This window comes from Diadema antillarum, unplaced genomic scaffold (genome assembly GCF_040938485.1).
Source record: "Diadema antillarum isolate AM-2024a unplaced genomic scaffold, OU_Dant_1.0 seq00000809_RagTag, whole genome shotgun sequence".
Lineage (NCBI taxonomy): Eukaryota > Metazoa > Echinodermata > Echinoidea > Diadematoida > Diadematidae > Diadema > Diadema antillarum.
Window position 1 is genome coordinate 965659 of NW_027271689.1, and position 21471 is coordinate 987129.

Consider the following 21471-nt stretch of genomic DNA (forward strand, 5'->3'; position numbering starts at 1 on the left):
CAAGCGAGAGTTGCTGGCGTTCTCTTAATCTGGTAGCGAAAAAAATACTTTCTTTATACTCCTACACCATACTGTGACATCACAAAGAGTTCTACCGCCACTTTATCCAACGATGAATCAAAACTTTGAAAGTTCATAACTTTTGAACTTCTGGTCAACCTTTGCTCAAACTTGACTAATGTGTTCTTCCCTTATTGCTGCATTCACACAATTCATACATGTTTGGGGTAAATTTCCCTTTTATGAGTAAATCTCCAGTTCTAACCACGGACTAATTTGAATATTTCTTCTCCTGATTTCTTGTAATTCTCCGTCTCAGATAACTCATACTGAATTTTTATGAGTCATTCTTATGTATGTAGGCCTATTTTTGATTATGAATATTTCTTTTTTGTCGTATGAATGCTCTCGGGGCCTCATTGAAGAACAACAGTATTCTTGTTGATGCAGCTGAATGGGCAATCCCTCCGTCTTTATGTACTGTCTTTTTATGCATTTTTTTCTTAAGATTTGTTTTCTTACTCTGCTCTTTGTATTACTCTGCTTTTTGATGCTTTAATACGGAAATAAAAACAAATAAATACGAGGATTGCCGTTTAACTGACGTCTCTCCTTCCATTTTGCAAAGCGTCAAGATGCTATTTTTATGGTATGGATGAAATTCTCATATTCTTCTCGGTAACATTTGGGAAATAAAAGGTAAATTCCCTCTTTTTCACAGCTCTCAGGCCTGACAATTATTATGGTAGACTACTGGGCTATTATAGATCACGTTTCATGCCGGCAGAGACGATAGAACTTGAATTTCCGTGGAGGGCAAACATGTCTCGATGAAGGAAGCGATTTTCGTCACCTTTTAAATGATATAAGTGATCATTCATCGTGTGGGAAAAAGCAAATGCAGAAACATAAACAAACTAAATCTTGGTTTTTCACCTCGTAAGGAATGCTATGAACACTGTTGCACACGACCGCCACGGAGCGAACGAGAAGCGGCGCCGTTTAAAATGCAAATAGCGTCATTGAACACGACGAGTGGGATGGAATGGCAGTGTTTCGATGTGTGTGTGTGTGTGTGTGTGTGTGTGTGTGTGTGTGTGTGTGTGTGTATGTGTGTGTGTATGTGTGTGTCACATATTGGTAAAAAGCGGGGATCGACAATTACTATACTAATCCTTGTCGATTAGCGAAATCATCGGGGCGGGGCGTCGTGATCAGTGAACCCATGGCTGACTTGAGAGCTATTGCACATCCCTCGCAGAAAAATTGTTTTGGCTGTAGTTTGTGCATATTAACTTTGTACCTTCCTAAATGTCTTCCAAAATTCGAAACAAAAGAGTCAACCATAAGGACACATTAGGCGCTATATTCGCTGCTGCAAAAGCAACACTGAAGCTTTGAAGTAATCACGTAGATTAATCAATAATTGCTCATAGTGGTCTATAGGAGGATATTCAACCACTTCAATAGTTTAGCTTCCTTTTTTATGCCTGAGTTAATGTTGTTATACTCACCAAGATAAACAACCACAGGAGAGACGGATGACGTACAAGCATTGACAAGCGAGATTAGTCTTTAATTTACTCTTATTTGTAAACAGTTACCCGACCTATGTTAGCAAGTGTTCCAAGTTAGTTATCCCGCTTCTATCTCTACCAAATATTGTGCTTGACAAGACGACAACAGCACCAATAACGACAACCAACGACAATGACAAAAATGACAAAAATTCAAAAGGTATATCGCTAGTTTTTGATGATCAGCAACCTGTTCGACTCCTCAGCAGACAACAACGTTTGCCCCCATCGCTCCGGGATAGGTTTCTCCTGGCTTATCGCATCAACTGATAGAACAATATCAACAAGGCACTCCCTCGTGTGAGGGGGTGTACGCCCATCGCCAGGGACGCTGAAATCGGCTACTCTAACACGATATACCAACGGGACACTAATTCAACGCAGAATCAAGCCGTAATTTTTTCTCTGAAGGAAACTTGAAGGGAACTATACTCACGGGTCCTCAAATCCCATGACGGATGGCTGTACTCCATAAAGCTGGCACGGAGGTCGCAATGATGAAATATCCCGTTTCGCTGCCATCCACAATTATCGAGTGCTCTTTCCAACAAACAACAGAGAGCATAGAAAAGTTTAATACACTTTTCAATATTGGAGATCATCTGGTTCATCCTTCAATATAGATTCTTATTTTTGTTTTGTCCAAATGTCATTAAAATCATGAATTATCTTTATATGCGGTGCAGTCATTCATGTGATCATATATACTATGTGGAAATCGCATTGACAGTTTTTTGGCTATATGGTGCGTTAGAGTTTTATGTTCTTTTTTCCCCTGAATAATGAGAAATGAAATGTCTGCTGCCCAAAAATTGAAATGATCTTTTAACCTTTTATTGCTGAATTGCATACAAAATAATCTGACCTAGCCATGAAGATTATACACAATACACTTTCTATTTAATTCTTATGATTTGATGTCATTTAGCACAATAGACAGAGCAAAAAAAAAAAAAACACAATCGTCTACCATGTCAGAAGGTTAGAAGGAAAATAGCTGCGTGAAAAAAAAATCTGTCAGGTTTCCACTATATACGGCATTGTCATTGCTTTCCTCCATTTTCCAGTACGTGCCAATTTCTAAAGTATGAAATTATAAATGATTTGTTTGAAAATCAGTACATAGCACATACAGTCATGTTCTTATTGTATACATAATGCTATTTCAGGTTTATGTTACGTTTTAATCTACCCTGCTGGACTAATAACAAATGGTGATCGAGTTCAAAAGCTCTCTGTTATACGCTGTCACGTCATCTGGCGCTCCTCTCATGTACAACTTATACAAACGTAAATACATACACGTTAGTAATGCACATTACACAGGGCATTTGAAAAAAACACTATCTACCCGATATCACTATCTAACATTAGGAGCAGTGAACAAATGGAGTTATCACATTTGATGCACATGGACATACTTCAGTTCTATCACCAAACAAAATTTCGCAATCAAGCCGAAAATACAACAAGATATCACTGATTTTCTCGATAAGCCGTCACGATGACGGTGTATTCTACACACAGAGACGACTTTTAATGAAACTATTGTTCACATTTTGTATGTTTAACAATACTTACCATGGATTGACACTGTTAACATTTTTTATGTTGTTTTTTTTTTCGATCCCTAACTCACATTTTAGAACTATTTTGAAGCACTAAAACTGTTTTTTGTTTTTTTTTAATCCGCAAATGTAAGCAAGGGTCATTTTAACTTTGGGACAGTCGGAAACACAAGGGAAGAAGCCCTGCGTGCTTTGGACTATAGCTGTTCCAAAGTTACAGCGCAGTCTTTTCAGCAATGCTTTCAGGCTAGCACCAGCTCCGAGCTAACTGAGCAGCACGAACAAACAGTAGCAATGCATTTCATATTTTACAGGCAATGCCAGGCCAGCAGCTGAGCGTAGACGAGCGGTCGTTAGTATACCGGTCATTAGTACTAACGCCCGGTAAAAGGTAAAGTTGGGCCTTTAGGCAAAAATAAAAGACTGGTCACGTGATAGCTCTCAGCCTATCACGTGTTTAGGATCCATATCACCATCTCATTAAGATACGTAACACACACGATCCTGGAATATGGAGAAGCAAATGACTGCACGAAGCGGAGTACGTGTTTAATGAGCGACAGGGATTTATGGGAAGTCACTCGGGGTCGTTGTGTTGGAGGAAAGTTTGTCTGGCGCTCCGCTGATTTCCTCACGGGATTGGAATATTGGCAGCTAATATCTCACTTATGTGACTTCCCTTTGGTTTGAAAGCAAGAAAACGAGTGAACGTTTCATCGCTGAATGGCACCCACTGCAAGAATAATCTGCTACAATGAAACCATCACTATTTGTTTGTTTTTCCATTTAACTAAATCGATTGAATGAAAGCAGATGATTTTAGAAATATGTGAAACTATTTTCTGCTCCGCCGTGAATTTACCTATACTAGCATTTCCTCAATGGTGTTTGAGATAACTCATAATGACTTCATCAACAGAATTACACTGTTATAGCGTTTAATGTACTCTATTGGAATATATGTGTATATTACTTTGTACGTGTAAAAAAAACACTTTCTTCAAACATCCTATCTCAGATAAAAAACAAAAACATTAGCTTGATGAGTTTTACAGCCTAACCGTTTTCATCTAGAGCTGAGCTATTGCAAGCAGAAGCAATTATTATCAGAAAAAAGAAATAAAGCAACACGCAAGATTCAAAGAAAGAGAACAGAGTCACAATTACAAAGGGTACATGAACAACCTTATTTGAAGAATGAGAAGAGTATTTTCATAAAGAATGAAACACTTCAGTCTTTCAATAGCGAAGCTTTTGTTAATGTATGAAACCACCTCTTAGGTGGAGTATGAAGGTGTTTTCATATAACATGATGGGGGGGGGGGATGTATTGTCCCTTCGACCCGTAAGGAAACAAATAATCATTCTACAAACGAAAGGAAAAACAGGAGAAACAGAGACAGAAACAAACAGAGAAATAGAGGGAGAGCTTAGATGTCAGATTGAATTGAGCTGCCCATTTACCGAAAAAACGAAGGCCTAATGAATGAATCCCATTTAAAAAAGAACTTTATCTATTCATAAGAATTCATTAGTCAAGCTTTCATAATATATGACATATCAATGAACGCTTAAAAAGTATACAACGGTAGCTGACCCAGTGTAAGGGAACCTCAAAAAAGTATTTCCACATGATGTTCATGCTGCCTTAACTTTATAGATTAAAATTAAATCAGACGGGCAAAATGGTAAAGGTTTTTTTCAAAATCGGACATTAATGGGAAAGTTATGGAATTTTGAAATTCACATATTTCCTCAAATTAATATACAGAAGGAAAATATTCACTAACTTTCTTTTTTTTGACGTAAACTCTAAAAAAATCAAATTGAAATTCAACATTTTAAATGTCACTCCTCCAACCTTTTGTCAAATGTTAAATTTAACACTTAATATGTTGAATCTACCATTCTATTAATGTAATGTTAAATGTTAAATTTAACATTTGACAAGAGGTTAGAGGTGTAACAACATAACAAATGTTAAGATTCCTCATTCTGTTTTTTGAGTGTATGAAATAAGGTGTGAACTTCGAATCAAATTGCTGTAGTCGAGCAAGGGAGAGATTTTAGCATAGCTCACTCAATCATCGACCAAAAAATAATTGTGATAATATCCTTTTGTATAAAGCAGTGGGAAGGTTATGACGTAATGACATCTTTGCCTTTTCTTATTAGCCTTCATTCTGTTAAAACATGTGAAACTTTTGAAATTCAGCACTTTCTTATGATACTTTTGTACTTTGAGGAAACTTCTATAATTTTCTTTCCCTAAGTTTAATCTATCTCAAGCCAAAGCAAACATGGTGTGGAAAGAATAGCACTTTTAAAAATCGTTTCAATAAATTAAAAAGACTGGGAAGAAGTAAAAAAAAATCTGAAGGGCATTGGTGTGAGGCGTTTGGCTTTGCACGCGATTAGCCGCATTCCTGACATTGACCACACGAAAATGTCTGAACACATGCTATCCAGGGAATCAGTGAGGCGAATTTAAGCTCTCTCAAGGCACCGCTTTTAAAGCGATTTTTGCCTGTCGTAATGTACTTTTTTATTGTTGCTGCTTCTTTTTAAGAACTCAAACAAAAATCACAAGCATTGACCCTGTTAGGCAAATAGAGCACCACAGGCAACTGAGTTAAAAGAAAGAGTGTTTGGACAGTAACAGCAACCAGATTTTACAAAAGTAAGAGGTGATTTTCATCGATATGACCGTATAACACACTTAATAATAGTGTCCAACAGTGAGACGTGGGTTAATAGTTTCTACATAGGAGAGAAAAATAAGTTATGCTGTCATTTTCTTTGTCTCTTTTTTTTTGGGGGGGGGGGGAGGAGGGGCTCTTTGGTGATTCTTGTAACGTTTTTATCAGTTGAAGTATAAGAATACGTGTCAACTCAAGGGATGATTTCATTGTATGGATTACATGAAAAAAAAGACATCTTAATGTTAGTCTGCTACAATAATAATGATGGAGGCTTGACCACTGATGTCAAGAATGTCATTCCTATTTTCTTTTATGTCGTCATATGATTTTAGGAGGTTAATGCAAACTATTAAATCAATTTGCCTTTAAATATGCAGTGGTAACTTATCATTTTGACAAAATATAAAAAAAGACAGATTCTATTTTGTCTATTGTTTCTTTTTTCCCAATGGTTATAACTTTTCATGGTACCTCTACGTTTCCCTCGTCATTTCCATGGACGCATAGAACATCCTTCGAATAATCGGAATTCCAACTGAAATGATTCTCTTACTTATGGCATAGTCAAACATAAAGACTAGATATTTCAAATCTACATATGACATTTTCTCTCATATTTGCAGTATTTACACGAAAATGTAACAAGAAACTAATTGTATTTTTACAAGATTAAAAATTACAGCTAACTTAAGACAATTGATAATACCCCCTCTAGGTAAGAGTGAACAGCATAGACCTATATAGAAAGAGAGAGGGCAGGTAATATAAAAATAAAGACTGAAGGAGAGAAAAAGAGAGAGGATGAGAGAAAAGAGAAAAAGAAAAAAGGAGGGAGAGGAGGGGGAGGGGCTTTGGAGAGCGGGAATAAGTGTTTCTCATTCTGTATCGGCTAACTGTCCTGGAAATCGATACACAGGCGAGAATTTGAAAGTTCACGCTTCGCCAAAACATCAACGACCAACGCATTGAATGACATTATAAGAATACCGCTCCGGCTTTGTCCTTTTCCTTTTTGAATGAAAAAAAAGAAGAAAAAAAAACTTTCCAAAGTAAAAGAAGGAGTTTGCGAGTGAGAAGAAGAAAGAGGTCTGCGGCAGGCATGGAGTGTTTTTACAGGCGCAAGGTTGAGGTTGTCATTCTAATTAGGTTTGTTAATCCAAGCCTAAACGAATAATTTTATCACTGTCCACCATGGCCATACACATCAGCGCGGGACACAATATTTTGATGTTCCGACAAGATATATCAGGATTTATGACATTCCTGAAGACGAGTATGTACGTGTTTTGAATTCCACGCACGATATATCTCTCTTTCTTTTCTTCTTGTGTGTATTTGATTGAAAGTACCACGTGTCTTCTTTCTTTGTAACGATGCATCGCTCTAAGAATCGTGATTACCCGTGTCTTGTGTAGGCACGTGTCTAATATGCGAATTACATAGTGGTGCCGATACGATTATGACCCCAAATCCGATTTACCTTCTATTTATTTATCCCTTTTCTGTCTGTATAGTTTAATTGTTCTTTGCTTATGTTTTGTATATTTCCATCTTCTTCATTAAAAGAATCTTAATTTTGGGGATTTTAGATGTTTGTGTCTTTGAAAATCCAGCATACTAAGTCTTAAAACACATTTACATCACATCTCCATTGGATCATTCCCCGTGGAAGGCCCTAAAAGCAAGAAAGGGCTTTCAAAAATCGTAAAAAGTGACATTATCACCCCAAGATTGGGTAACAGTTCGTCATCTTGCGTGACTAATCACTTAGCATTTTGGCCAAAATGATGACAGGCGGAGAATGGAAGGACGTATTGACAAGCTTCCGAGAGAGATTTGGGATACGAATTGCACCTGCCGCTCGAATGTTGTGTATCACCCTTCTGAACAGCAAAACCGGTGTATGGCAAGATACAAAAAAAAAAAAAAAAAAAAAAATATGATCACCATTCCTCGAGATTGTCAGGCTATTGAGTGCAGCGATGAATACTTCCTTGATGAAAGTCAATTTCTGTATGTATGACATTGTATTACATTCATATCATTTCTACAATATGCGTATAGCATACATATATATATATATATATCATATGTATTTAAAATTCATATAACATATCTGAAGATTTGTGCATGTTTACGATATAAGGTTCCATTTAACTTGCTCGTGCAAGTCAGAAGAAAGAGTGAAAAAAGAGATATAGGGAATAGATTTTCCATATTTTTCCCTTTGTAAATGATCAGGAACAATTCCTTGGCGAAGGCATCATACCATGAATTAGGAGAGTAACACATCATATACAAAACTTTTTTTTTTATAAACAACCCATTCTACAAGGGCTATGGCAAGGGAAAATCAAAGCTGAGTATGTGAGTGGTACGCATTGTATAGGTTTATTTGTTTGTTTGTTTGATTATTTATTTTGTTTTCTGGCTCCACCATACTAGCGATGTTTAGCTCGTAAAAAGAGGGCAAATAAGCATTTTATACTTCCCTTAACGCACATGTGCCAAAGTCGTGTACGTGTGTGTGTGTGTGTGTGTGTGTGTGTGTGTGTGAAAGAGAGAGAGGGAGAGAGGGGGAGAGGAGCATGTAAATAACACATAAATTAACACACATGAGGTCTTGCTGCTTAATGTCGAAAACTTCATCTCTGCACTGCAAATTTTCAAAGCAGATTTCAGAATCACCAAAATAATTGTCAGCGACGTAAGTCTGGCTAATAAGGCAGCGTTCCTTGCCTATCTATCTGTGTTAGGCGGCGTCATATACCCGATACAATCTCGCCTCAAAGACAGAACACTGCGTCGTCTTCCGCTTCCAGCCTCTAGGGCTATTTCACACTTTGTAATTGGCGTCCTATTCGCCAAACGTCTGTCGCGGGAAAGACATACGTAGATTCTGCGAAAGGCAGCGTAACGCGGGCTACGCCCGACACGTTAAATTCGTCTTGAGTGGGATACAGCTTGATCTTCATTCGCAAGATGATCAGTTGATTTTATTGTCTGACACCGACTGTGAAACTGGACGAGAAGAGAGTATCGTCTGCGGTAATAACATCTTTGGAAATGTGGTCCAATATACTGGCTTACATTGTCCTTTTCATTCCCCGAAATTCTATCATTAGATTACGTTTCTGGGAATGCACATTCTTCGAGCAGTAGGCATCATAGGCCTATTTTCAAACGAAGGCGCCATACAATTTACACTGTCGCTGCACATTTTAACATCTTTTCGGAGTAGAAGTGACGTGCAAATATTTTTGGCTTTTTTCTGATTCTCAGCTCTGAGCAACACGCTGGCTGCATACTGTCCGAAATGAATATCAAGTTTGTGAAATCACAGTTAGGAAACCTTATTTCCCTTTTCTTCCAAAATGGTCAACAGTTCTAATCTCAAGCATAAAATCCGGGAAGGGGGGGGGGGGGGGGAGCAGAGAGGGAGATTATATGAAATCGAAGAAGTGGATCAAGTGATGATTACCCGCACTGGTTGCTGTATCGAGAAAACTAGTATGTTTTATGCGTGTGTATTATTCTATCTTAAATGATATCAACGATGTAGACAAATTAATCAATCTGTGATTGGTAAAACGTCATCAATGAGTTACATCTGGACATCGATAAAACTGTTACGGTTGGACATTAATAAAACAGTTATGCGGTTGCCTCTAGACCTGTTCGATTCAGTTGATTTGATTGGGTGGGCAGTATGCTAGCCGGCGAGCCCCATACTAAAGTGGACATTGCTTATCCTACACTCACGTGATCCTTACTGAAGGAAGAGTTCTTTTGCACGCCGTCAGTGTGTCGAGCAATACGTATTTAGGCCCATGACGGATAACCTTTTCTGGAGGTACCGCGCCCTAGAAATCGTTGTACAGCCATCGTTCATTTGATTTGTTTTTACTCTTTTTTTTCTACTTGGCCAGTTCCGTTTCGCTCATAACGTCCCTCTCGGTGGTATACATATTGCCCACCTAAAAATCAATTAGCTTAGTAAGACTCTTGTAGCACGGCCCCATCATGGCCTTTGTAAAGTTGATAATGACCGAAGAGATGAAATGACCCTTAATGCACGACGCGTCAGAAGCATGTAGTTTGAAGTGGGCTGTGATCTGTTAGGTCGTGATTCCTGACCGTGTCTGCTTCGCTGTATATTCACGGCGCAAGGAAAGTGTATCCATTTGCACAAACTGGAATGGGAAGTTCAAAGGGTCGTCCGCTTAAAAGGGGAAAACGGCAAACTGACCAAATGCTCATGGCTCTGCGACCGTCTGAAACTATGCAAAACATGTCAACTCATTGACGATTGATTGTATTGCAATGAAACATTGCATGATATGTCATGGTCATGGTAAATATCAATAATCCTCGAAATGTAAAGAAATAGATGCATCCTCAAGTTCTGTACATTGTATAATCATATTGTATGCTATTGTTTAGTATCATGTATATAATGCATTCATGCTTACTCAGATAGAATCCTTGTACTTGGTCACTTTTTATGGGGATTACATCCTATGAATTAAGTTAGTGGCCGGTGATAACGTCATACACATCTTACATTTTCCAAAACGTTAGTTATTTATTAACTAACATTTCGTAGAAATGGTAATATCAAGAGATATACCTAGAAATATCATACTTCTGTAAATATCGTCTTTGCGTCGATCAGTTTGAGAAAGAAGATAGTAATTGCAAACAATGTTTAACACAATTAACACAGAGAGTCAGGTATTCAAAGAAAGCACAGATACCCTTTCAATAAAAATTAGGTTTCAATTGAGGGTTTTCTTCTTTTTGTCACAGCGATATAGTTGTCATGATCGATGTCTTCTCATTTCTCGTCTGTCACGTTTGTCAGAATTGATGAATACTAAATCAATCAGGAAATAATACGAACGGATTTGTGAGGTCTTAAGGAGCTCTTCACCGAGATTACAGAGGCGCCAGATGTGGAAAAAATGAATGAAACTGGCTAGCTCGCCATTAACTCCCTGTGTATCCTACTGAAAATTTTGCTGTATACCAAGGCGATGGTTACACGTATGCCGTAAAGATACTGAAGGTCTCTAACCGACCCTTACAATTTCATATCTCTTCGTTGCTCCCTCTGTTTATATGACACCATCAGATTCCATATCAGCTCTCTTTTTATGTGTGTTGCCTATCACAGATAACAGCATCAACTATAACAACGATAGTACAAGAATAAAAGTAAATAGCAATCGAGGCGAGATCATTCAAATGCGCGCCTTTCGCAGACCCCTCACCACATAAATTTGCCTCCATTTCATTTGATCTAGGCCCATTCAAAGCCGACGCCGTGTAAATCTGACTTGTTAACCTCTCTTTCTAGGCTCTTATGTGGAAAAGTCCTCATATTCCCTCATCCCCCTTCCATGTCCTTCATTCAATTATTGTTGCTCATGGTTCCTCATCAAGTCTTGATTCTTTACGATACAACAACAATTACGCGGCTTTCACAAAACTATTGGCAGTGCACAGGGTTATGTGATACACTGAGATATGATTATAAATTCATATCTTTCAACGGAATTTTTCTGTGTTTACAAAGAGCTCAACAGATTTCTTTCCGGGAAGTTATGAGACGCGTAGGATACCTTAAAGGAATTCCTTGTAAACGGGATATTTTTTTGAGGATGATTCTAATTATGCACGCAGAATTACCGAAGTGAGTGGCTATGTGTGTAATGCATTTGTAATGTGGATAAGAAGTTTGTTGTATTAAGTGTTAGTTTTGAAGAGCGCTATCACGACATGCGGATGAGATATTGCTCTCTTTGTCTTGTTAAGCTGCTTAGCGATAGAGTCGTCTGTATTTCTTTGTTTTTCTTTTCTATATAATCACCCACGAGTTGGTCCAAAATGCATCTTCATTTTACTCTAGCCTGACATCTGTGTATATCCTTATTTCCCAACCATTTCCTACATGAATCACATCAACCTTAATGAGAGGGACATTGTAACTTGGTTCCATAAAGTCATGTGCTGATATTTTCCTTAATGTTTCCACAACTTTGATCCCTGAACTGAGGAAGATGTGGAGATTTTGACAGTAAAAGTGACTTTTTGTTAATTTTGTCATGTAACGAGCAATAATAATTGTCCCTTAAAAACGGCATAGCAGCAATATGTTTTGTTCACACTTTCGATTTACATGATTACTAGTTTTTGTCTTCTTTACACATTACAAATATCTCTATACTATATCAATAGACATTATAATATCTCCAATTATATACCGCTCTCTCAGTAGTTCCGTCTCTTCGTGTCTGTCTCAACATATTTGAATATGTATATACACGTATATATATATATATATATATATATATATATATATATATATACAAGTGCTTGTGTGTGTGGATGAGCGTCTACAATACGTGTGCTAAAAAGATTGTGTGGAGGGAATATGATATGCATTTCCTATGTAGCAGAGGCTTAAGAAAAAAAAGCGAGCAGGGGTAAAGACTGAAATGCGCCGATCGATGTATCCTCCCCGAGTAGATAGCTAGGCCAGGTGAGGATACAAAGATTTGTCATTTGGAATTCTAGCAGGTCATCTCATTAAAGGGGCGGAACTCAATTAGATTTGTGTTTTTGAACAACGGAACTACAGTAGACCCGGAAAAGGTTAACAGGCTGAAGTAGGCACACACAGGTCGATGTCGGATTACTCAAAGGTAAAGAGACTCTCTGGTTCCAACGAATTTTTCAACCACGGCTCGTTGGTTGGATCCTCTTCAAAAATATAAAATAAAAAGGAGAGCTATGGGAGGGACTATTTCTCCCTTCTCGTTCGATTGAACAAACAGGGGATTTAGTACGCGGAACTGGATCAACGGATGCAGTTATTTTCTCAAAGCGAGGCAAGGTGTGTATGATTTTTGTTCCCTACATGGCGGCGCATTTTAACTGCCTGTAGTCCATCTTGTCTGTAACATTAACACGTCGTTCTCCGGAAACTCTAAAGTCTATATTACCAGCAAACAGAAGCTTCCAGTGAACGAACTAAGATTGAGGTCTTGTGAGATTGAGACCATTCAAAAATGAAGTAAGGGGGTAACAAGGAAAGCAAATTGAAGTATCCTTTTTTTTTTCTTGGGAGAATCTGCAGTATAGTTAGTAACACACACACACACACACACAAAGAAGAAGAAGAAAGCAGCGAATATGTAAATACAGGAGGGCTAGTTAGACGAATGATAGACGAAAATGTCTTAATCTAAAAGTCGTTACTTTCATTATGTAATATGTGAACAAATAAAAACCTTCCAGTGTATGAAGACAAGACTTTTCTGGCGAAAGTCTCACCATGTGACTCATTATTCTATTCTTGGTATTCCTTCAAGCACGACAGAGAGCAAATGTTTTATTTCATAAAAACGAATTTGATTATATGAATGTATAATAATTCTCTCGTCATGTCTCAGGAACGTATCAATTCAAGATGAACTGATACAATGTGAAAGAAACAAACATACTACAGTGTTTGATCTTTTCATAAGTGTGTTGTAGGATGTCATTTTAGTCTTTGATAGGAACTTCATCCTATTATAGCAGAAAGGAGATGGTTAACAATACTCCAGAGGGGAAAAAAAAACATGATAAAGAAAGAAACAGAGGGACATGCAGTGTGATTAAGCAGGCCTCTGTGTGTGTTTGTGGGAGGGGGGTGAAAGAGAGAGAGAGAGAGAGAGAGAGAGAGAGAGAGAGAGAGAGGGAGAGAGGGAGAGAGGAAAGAAAGGGGAGAAAGAGAGAGGGTGACCAGCCGTGGTTTTATATTGATGGAAATGTCCTTTCGAGTCGGATCCTGTAGACAGTATAAAAGATTCCTATTGAGGAGGAAGATACTCTGAATAAACACACAGAGGCTGCCTTCAGTTTAGACGTATTTATTTGCCATCCCTATTACCTTTCTTCACTTCTCTCTAACCCTTTTCACTTAACCTTTCTTCTTTATGTATCATATTTTCTATGTACACATTAGATGTTTAGTCTATAAAATTCCATAAAAACCCTAACTTTTGTAATTTCGTCTTGGAGTATCTATTTCCATTTGTTTTGTTTGCTTGTTTGTTTAATCTTCTCTCTTTACAATTCTTCTCTCATTTCTTTAAAATGTGGCTTATTTGATTTGTGTGTGTGTTTTTTTTTAAATCTTTGAGTTTACTACCCTCACCTCACGAACCTACAGACACATCCCTCCCCTGCACCCCCTCCCCCCTCAAAAAGAAAAAAAAAATCTTGGCATTTGGTGGTAGGGGGTACAAATTTCTCGGGGTAACCAAAAGATTAAAATTGAGCGCGCCAATCTTATGACTGCCTAGCACCCACGGAAATTGGCGCCGTTTGATTTCCAGCCTCAGATGATTAAAGACACGCCTTAGAGGACTCATAGGCAATGCCATTCCCTCGAAGATAGGCTTTCTGTTTTCATGTTCTCTGTTTTCCCAGACTCGATATTGCAGACATATTAAAGGAGACTTCCGGATGATTTTCAGACGTAAGTATTCGAACTTCTATAAATTGATGATACTGGGTACAGAGTTTCAGAATTTATAGTGATTGCGATGAGGAATAAGAACAATTTTAAAATCCATTAAAAGAATGAGGATGATGACAAAGCAGCTGCACATAAGAGTGCATGTTTGGATGCTCAAGGAAGAAGAACAAAAGAAGAGAGCATGATATAATTCTACACAGATGAAATTGTTGTGATGTAATGGAATTGCTACATTTCTGGAATATGCGAGCCTTCCATGTCATTGTCTTTGTTCAGTGTAATTTGTTTTTCTTTTTAGAATATTGGTTTATCTGCTCAATGACCACACTTAATTTCACAAATCTATACATGGTACTCTCGAGTCATATACTACATGATGTGAAATTATGAAAATCGTCTGGATTCCTCTTTAAACCTCTGATGAGACTTTGAAAAAGTCTTATAGACATAATAAATTCATTGTTTTGAATTCACCGACCATACATCAACAGCTTCAAGACCCAATGCCCTCTATTGTCAACCTCTGTTCAGAATCTTAGGATTATGATTATTTGGCAAGGACTATACAGGTAACTTAATTTCGACTTTGACCGCTGTGTAAGGTGTTACAGGCGTAAGGGATAAAGGCCCCAACTCTGAAATGGGATACATGTAACTTGACTTCTAATCCGCCCGGGGAGTGTATTCTTAATCGAAATGTTTTATCTACCCTAACTGATCTCTTGAACTGGCTTTATAAAAATGGCTGAGTATATGCTTAGGGTCATTATAATGACAGGGCCCGGAAGAAGACGGATACGAAGACTGAAGTTGCTACCATGGATAAATCGGACCCAATATCATATTACATTGTATCTGGAAGCGTAAAGAGCGATGCTTGTCAGACGATATACTTTGGGTTAATCGCCAAATCCTGTCCGATATTTCTCTGTCCCCTAGAGGACCAATGTAAGTGATTCTGCTTTGTAGTAGGATCCTCAAAAACATTTGTGTCGAACTGCACAGACACCTAAAATCAGTTCTCTCTCCTGCCTTTATGACACCATCATGTAGAAGTACCTGCCAGTACGAATCAAGCATTATTTTCCATTCATTTTGTTTTACCACAGGTATGCTATCTACTTCTAAGCATTCCTCTTGTGTCGGTGCATTTTATGCACATTACTATTTTTTTCTACATACCTTTCATTAAACTTTATCCTCATCTATGTATTAAAAAAATTATGATAGTCTACTTACACTTTAGATATTTACAATTGATTCTATTATACACACCGTTGAATAGCATCTATAAGCCGTTTATCATGGTAGTAAATAAAACGCTCCTTATTCAAGCTGATGGGACGAGGAAAAATACCTGAAAAGTTTTTGAAAGGACCAAAATATTCAACATGAGTGTCGAAGAATAAAGTGTACACCAACGTCAAGATAAATTTCCCGCCAATCCCCAAAATCATTACTGGCGTTTCCTCTTGAAAAAAAAACGAGAGGAGAAATAAACACTGAGAGTGGATATCTGATTTATATTCAAAAGCATCTTTTGGACACCGAATTTTCAAAAGGTGATCGTGGCGCCAAAAAGACGTCAAGAAATCGCATGCACCCTCTCAACTCTCAGCCTCGGAAAAGAAGGGGGAAAAATGTCGCCTAAAGGTAAAAATCTTGCATGTCTTTCCGAGCACCAGTCTCAAACGCTTATTTTCAACCGAGTCTATCAAATTGTTATACTCCTTCACCAGGATTTTTCTCTGCACGGCCGCCATCAACCGAACAAGGAGGAAAATTTCATATACTACCGTAGCTCGTGGTCAGCAACATCCAATTTAATACTGAGGGGATGAGGTCTGCAGATATTAATTGAAGCACTAACTGCACAGATATGTTTTCTCTTTTTTTCTGACTGAATATATACTTCCCTTCTTATAAAATTAAGATGTAGTGAATTATCAGGCAAGTAAAAATGCATATTGAAATAAGGAAGATAGATATACAATTGTATATTAATGGATGATTTAACAAATCAACAAATGAACATAGAAATGAAAAATGGATGTTAAATGGCTAGATAATTGATGATAATGTCATCAACTGAGTTTCCATTGAATTGACCAGGGAGGGAGAATGACTAATAAATTTTAATGTATCATAATGTGTATGTTTGCATGAATGAATTGTATGTTTTCATTGAGAACATCACGAACGACAAAGACTTTAACATTTTCGAATCGCTGAACGTTCACCTATTTTCTATTGTCTATTAACTACATCGATATGTATTTGTATGTGCTCCTGTCCCTCAACATAAAATGTCTGTCAAGTTGTGTCTGCAAATTCTATGCTTTTTCTATCAATCTCTCCTTTTGTTTCGTAAGTAAAAAAGATGCAAAGAATGCAAATCATCCCATCTATTTTCCTCTTCTGGTAAGTAATGGTAAGGCGGATGTGAAGTCTCTCACTATTTTGTTCTTCTGCCGTTATTGTTGTGTGCCGTGTGATATGAATGTCGGAAACCGCAAACAAGCCATTAGCCAATCAGATCTCGTGGCGTACGTATCTGGATTTAAAAGGTGGGACGACCGGTATTTGAAGGAACGACTGGAGAGAGAAGGCCAGATGGCGTGATTTCGTATCCCACCAGCTGACTACACGTCCGATCAAGTTAAGCCAATCTCTCTGGTCTTCTGTCGCAGTTTATTCCTCTCTACCTCACTCGTTCGGAGGTCCTCTGTGATCGCTGTGTTGGCATGACAGCGGGACAGTCGCAACTTTCTCTAGTCAAGAATCTGAAGTGGAGACGAATGCAGACGGTTTCCTTCTCGCTGATAGAATAACACTCATGGTGTTTCCAGCTTTCCTAAAACTCTCTATGCCTCGTCTGTCTGTAACTATAGATTAGCGACATTGTCGAAGATCCCAGATCAGGAGTGAAGTCAAAGGACTGTACACGCCTGATTTCTTCTCGGATATTTCCTTACAGACCCACCGGCAGATGCGATGCCAGATTCTTTTTAGGGAAGTGAACTTCCTCCGTGTGATTTCCAAGAAAGATTAGCTCCAGGTAAAGTATCAGTATAACTCCTTTTTAAAGGCTAAATGAATGTTTGCATTGCAGTGTTCTTATGATTGCTCATTATTGTTCAAAAGCGGTGTCGAGTGCACTGAAATTACGCACTCAAAGCAGTTGTGAAATAAAGAACTATCGGACACTAGAAGGCATAGCTTTCATAGAAATCTGACAATTGGTAAAAACAATGAATGTTTGGCTAACTGATAGAAAAAAAAATTGGCGGATTTGATTGAAAAGGATACACATGATCACGCAGAAATAGATAAAGAAAAGATTACCGAGTATGGAAATGGGATAAGAAAAGAAAAATCAACATAGATATAAAGGCAGCGTAAACCATGCATCTACAATTTCATTTTTCATTCTATCTATTGTTTTTACACTCTTGCTGGAGTGATGTCAGTCAAACTTCGCTTTTTGAAGTACTTTCTAATTTCACAACGACGCAACAAGAAGTGCGGCAGAAAGTTTCATATCTTTCCGTTATCTTGCCGTAATGGCGGGTACACGATCATGATCATGGAAAAAAGAGATTCCGGTATTTGTAAAACAGCCAGTCGTTTACAACTGTGAACTCAAACAATATTTCGGGTCTTAGCTCGTTTCAACAGAGAACATTCTGGAAATGTTCTGAAAAGGGACAGGTATACTTTTCTTTTGCCCTTTCAATCAGATGACATCCTGCCTAATCAAAGCAAAAAGTATTACATCTTTAAGTTGCTCTCAGTGTTAAAGAAAACTGATTACAAATCAAAGTTCTTTATGAAAATGAATCTTTATCAGATACCATTTAACAGTCATTGAGATAGAAATTTGCCAACGAATGTATGCTGTCTGGGTATCAGAACTTGTGGAATTCAGTGTTAAAAGACGCTGCTGATTATCATGTCGACTCAATAAAACATAAATGTCAAACTTTGCTTTCTGGGTAACGATCTACAATCCTCTGTGTGCCACATTGATTATCTCTCCATGGGTTTATATATTGGGTGAAGTGTGTGCACATTATATATTGGCACAGAAAGAGTGAAATAGACAAAGAAACGCTCATGCACAGCACAGAAAGTTTTGAAATATACACTGTTGCTCTAAAGATAATTCATTATCTATACCAACTATCATCACACTAGTAAATTATTTCCTTTGTGGTTTATTCGAGCATTTCTGTCTGCAGAAATATCGAATTATATGGTATACGCTATCACCCTACATACTTTTTGTGTTTTAATATGTTCCACGATCATTTTCACTAGCAATTTTTTACAGCTTCATCATTACGTAATATTACAGACACTGGTCATGCTGGTAGCAATTACCCATGATCATGCAGATTGGATCTTTCCAAGTGGAAACATCGTTAAACAATGCCTTCACATTCGTAAGAAATTTGATGCCCGAAAGTGCATTTCGTAATCTGTTGAAGGGTTTAAATCGCAAAACCAGTTAATTCAATTGTAATGATTTTGAGATATTATCAATTAACGATTCTAAAAACAGGGAATATGCTAAGAAAAATATATGTATGTATAACTTTAAGAATATTCCTTGTTATGTTACATGTGAGGCATCACTGGAAAGGTTTTATTTTGCTCTATCTGCTGGCGGACTAAATGTAAAATATATGAAAAAAAGGCGCTTAACCCTTTTTGCCACCAAACTCTTTAGTCAGTCCGTGGAAGTGCAAGAGAGACCGTTCTCATAATGCTGGCTGGGTAGGGCGCCCTTCCCAACCTCATGACTTTATGACTCGTGACAGGGCAGTGTGCATTCAGAAGTTTAACTTCTTTAGAACACAGACTGCAGGACAGTCGTCAACTCGTCTCGGGCTGATATCGACGAAAGGAATGCAGAAATTGGATATCATGATTCTAAAGTGATTTTGGTCATTGTAAATGCCAAACTTTTGATTTGCCGAACATGCGTCAGTCCCGAATGATTATACTGAATAATATTCTTGATTAAAATGAATGTTTGCCGAAAATGTCTACTATTTGATTACCTTTCAGTTGATACTTCTTGTAGCAGATTGGAGAGAATTTTATAAAGTGTATATAGTGTAATAATGCATTTATTCTTTTGATGGTGTGGATGATGCGTATTCATTGATATGCGCTGAGTCAGTTTGTAAGTACATTAATCAGAGAGGTGAGCGTGCGCTCACATGTTAAGATGAATGCACGTGAGCAGTTTCCCTAATCATGGAAAGCCTTGTGTAACACATCGTCACACTTGATGGGAAAAGGTGATCGTACAGCGTTGGGTGTATCAGGAGGTTATTCTATACAAAGTAGCCTGACAACGGTACATAGGAATATGGTGTAGACCAAGACCTAGATGAGAAATATCGGTATGGTAGCAGGTCTAGAACAGTGAGTAGCAGTTGCTTCATATTTGCTTTCTTTTACAATAACTTCCAATTGTCATGATTGTGACTACGGTCTGAGTGAAAGTGAGTCTACGCGTAGGGGTGTTCTGCGCATTATGCAGGAAGAGCAAACAAAAAAAAAGAAAGAAAAAGGAGAGAGAATGTTGTATTGTTACAGTCTTCTTCACTATTTTCGTCCTCCAGTTGCTTAATTTGAAGAGATCTTTTATGTTACGAAAAATGATTTTATGGTGTAATAAATTAAATGATTTTATACACTAAGCTTCAGGGCCCGTAGTACTCTTTCCAATGAAAGCGACTGTCTTATAAGGAATACTCATTCTTGTCCTGAAATTATTATGGAGGATCAAAGCATTTCTACCAAAATTGTTTCGTTTTCTTTTTCTTGCTCTCGCCAATGAATACATATTCTTTTCTGTTTTGAAAAGGTTGCATAAATATGCACCGAATCCCCTCTTCTTCTTTTTTTAATGCTTAAAACATCATATCAAATCAGTTCTCTTCAGGAGCCAAACACATTGTTTACTTTTTGTCTTTCATGCAAATATAAGATCAATTCATTCATTCATTCATTCATTCATTCATTCATTCATTCATTCATTCATTCATTCATTCATTCATTCATTCATTCATTCATTATCCATCTCCAACAGTGCATGATGGGTATAATGAGGCAGCAATGACAAAAAACAACAACAACATTAGGTATCTCTCGAAAAAGAAAAAAAGTTTTCCTCAAAATGTGTAGTGATATGATTCAGTTTCTACATCCCTCTAAACATCTATCATTAATTTTGTTGGCTTGAATATTTACAAAAATTAGTTTTCACCATTGATAAACAGGTTTTCTTTGTAATACCACTATGAATGTAACGCGTACCCATTAGCCGTAAATAGGAACAGTGAGTTCAGCATTAAAAAAAAAAAACACCCGTTGATAATCAGGTCTTAAGGGAAGCATGTCTACCAACATTATAGAGCTTGAGAACTTCTCGTCCATTTTCAAAACCAATTTAGACGGCGCCATTGATATGCAGGATATACTACTACACGGTCATGACAAATCTGGGGTACTCGGTGAAAATGTAAGAAGCGCGGAGCTGCCGCCACCTTTTCACGTTCGTGGTGGAGCACGTGTTAACGTGACCGGATAGCTTCCGGGGAAAGTAAGAAGAAGTGAGAAAGGTGGCGGACGTTAATCACCCTAAAAGGGTTATAATGGAGAAAGTCTTACAAACTCGCTCAATAGATGGGAGGGAGGAATCTCATGTTTTGCTGCACGCGTCGTGGGTGGGTCGGCCTACCCCCGCCCCCATGATCGTCTCATCGAATATGCTCTATTTCGTAAAAAGAAATTGGGGAGTTTGAATGGATTCGGACCCTTTTAATTGTCATTGCGATTCGTGAGTGCACATCTAGTGGTCTACCATTCATCCTCGTGCTTTTTGATCCCGGTGAGTGCACCATGATGAAACCCTGATGCATTGCTCTCTGTCATTCTTTATATTTCTTTATAATTTACCCCCCCCTCTCTCTCTCTCTCTCTCTCTCTCTTTACTTCTGTTAAATTCTAGTATTATCTATAGATTCCTTTGGATTGAGGAACTCTTATCTGAGGCTGTGAAAATGCAAAACGTATTC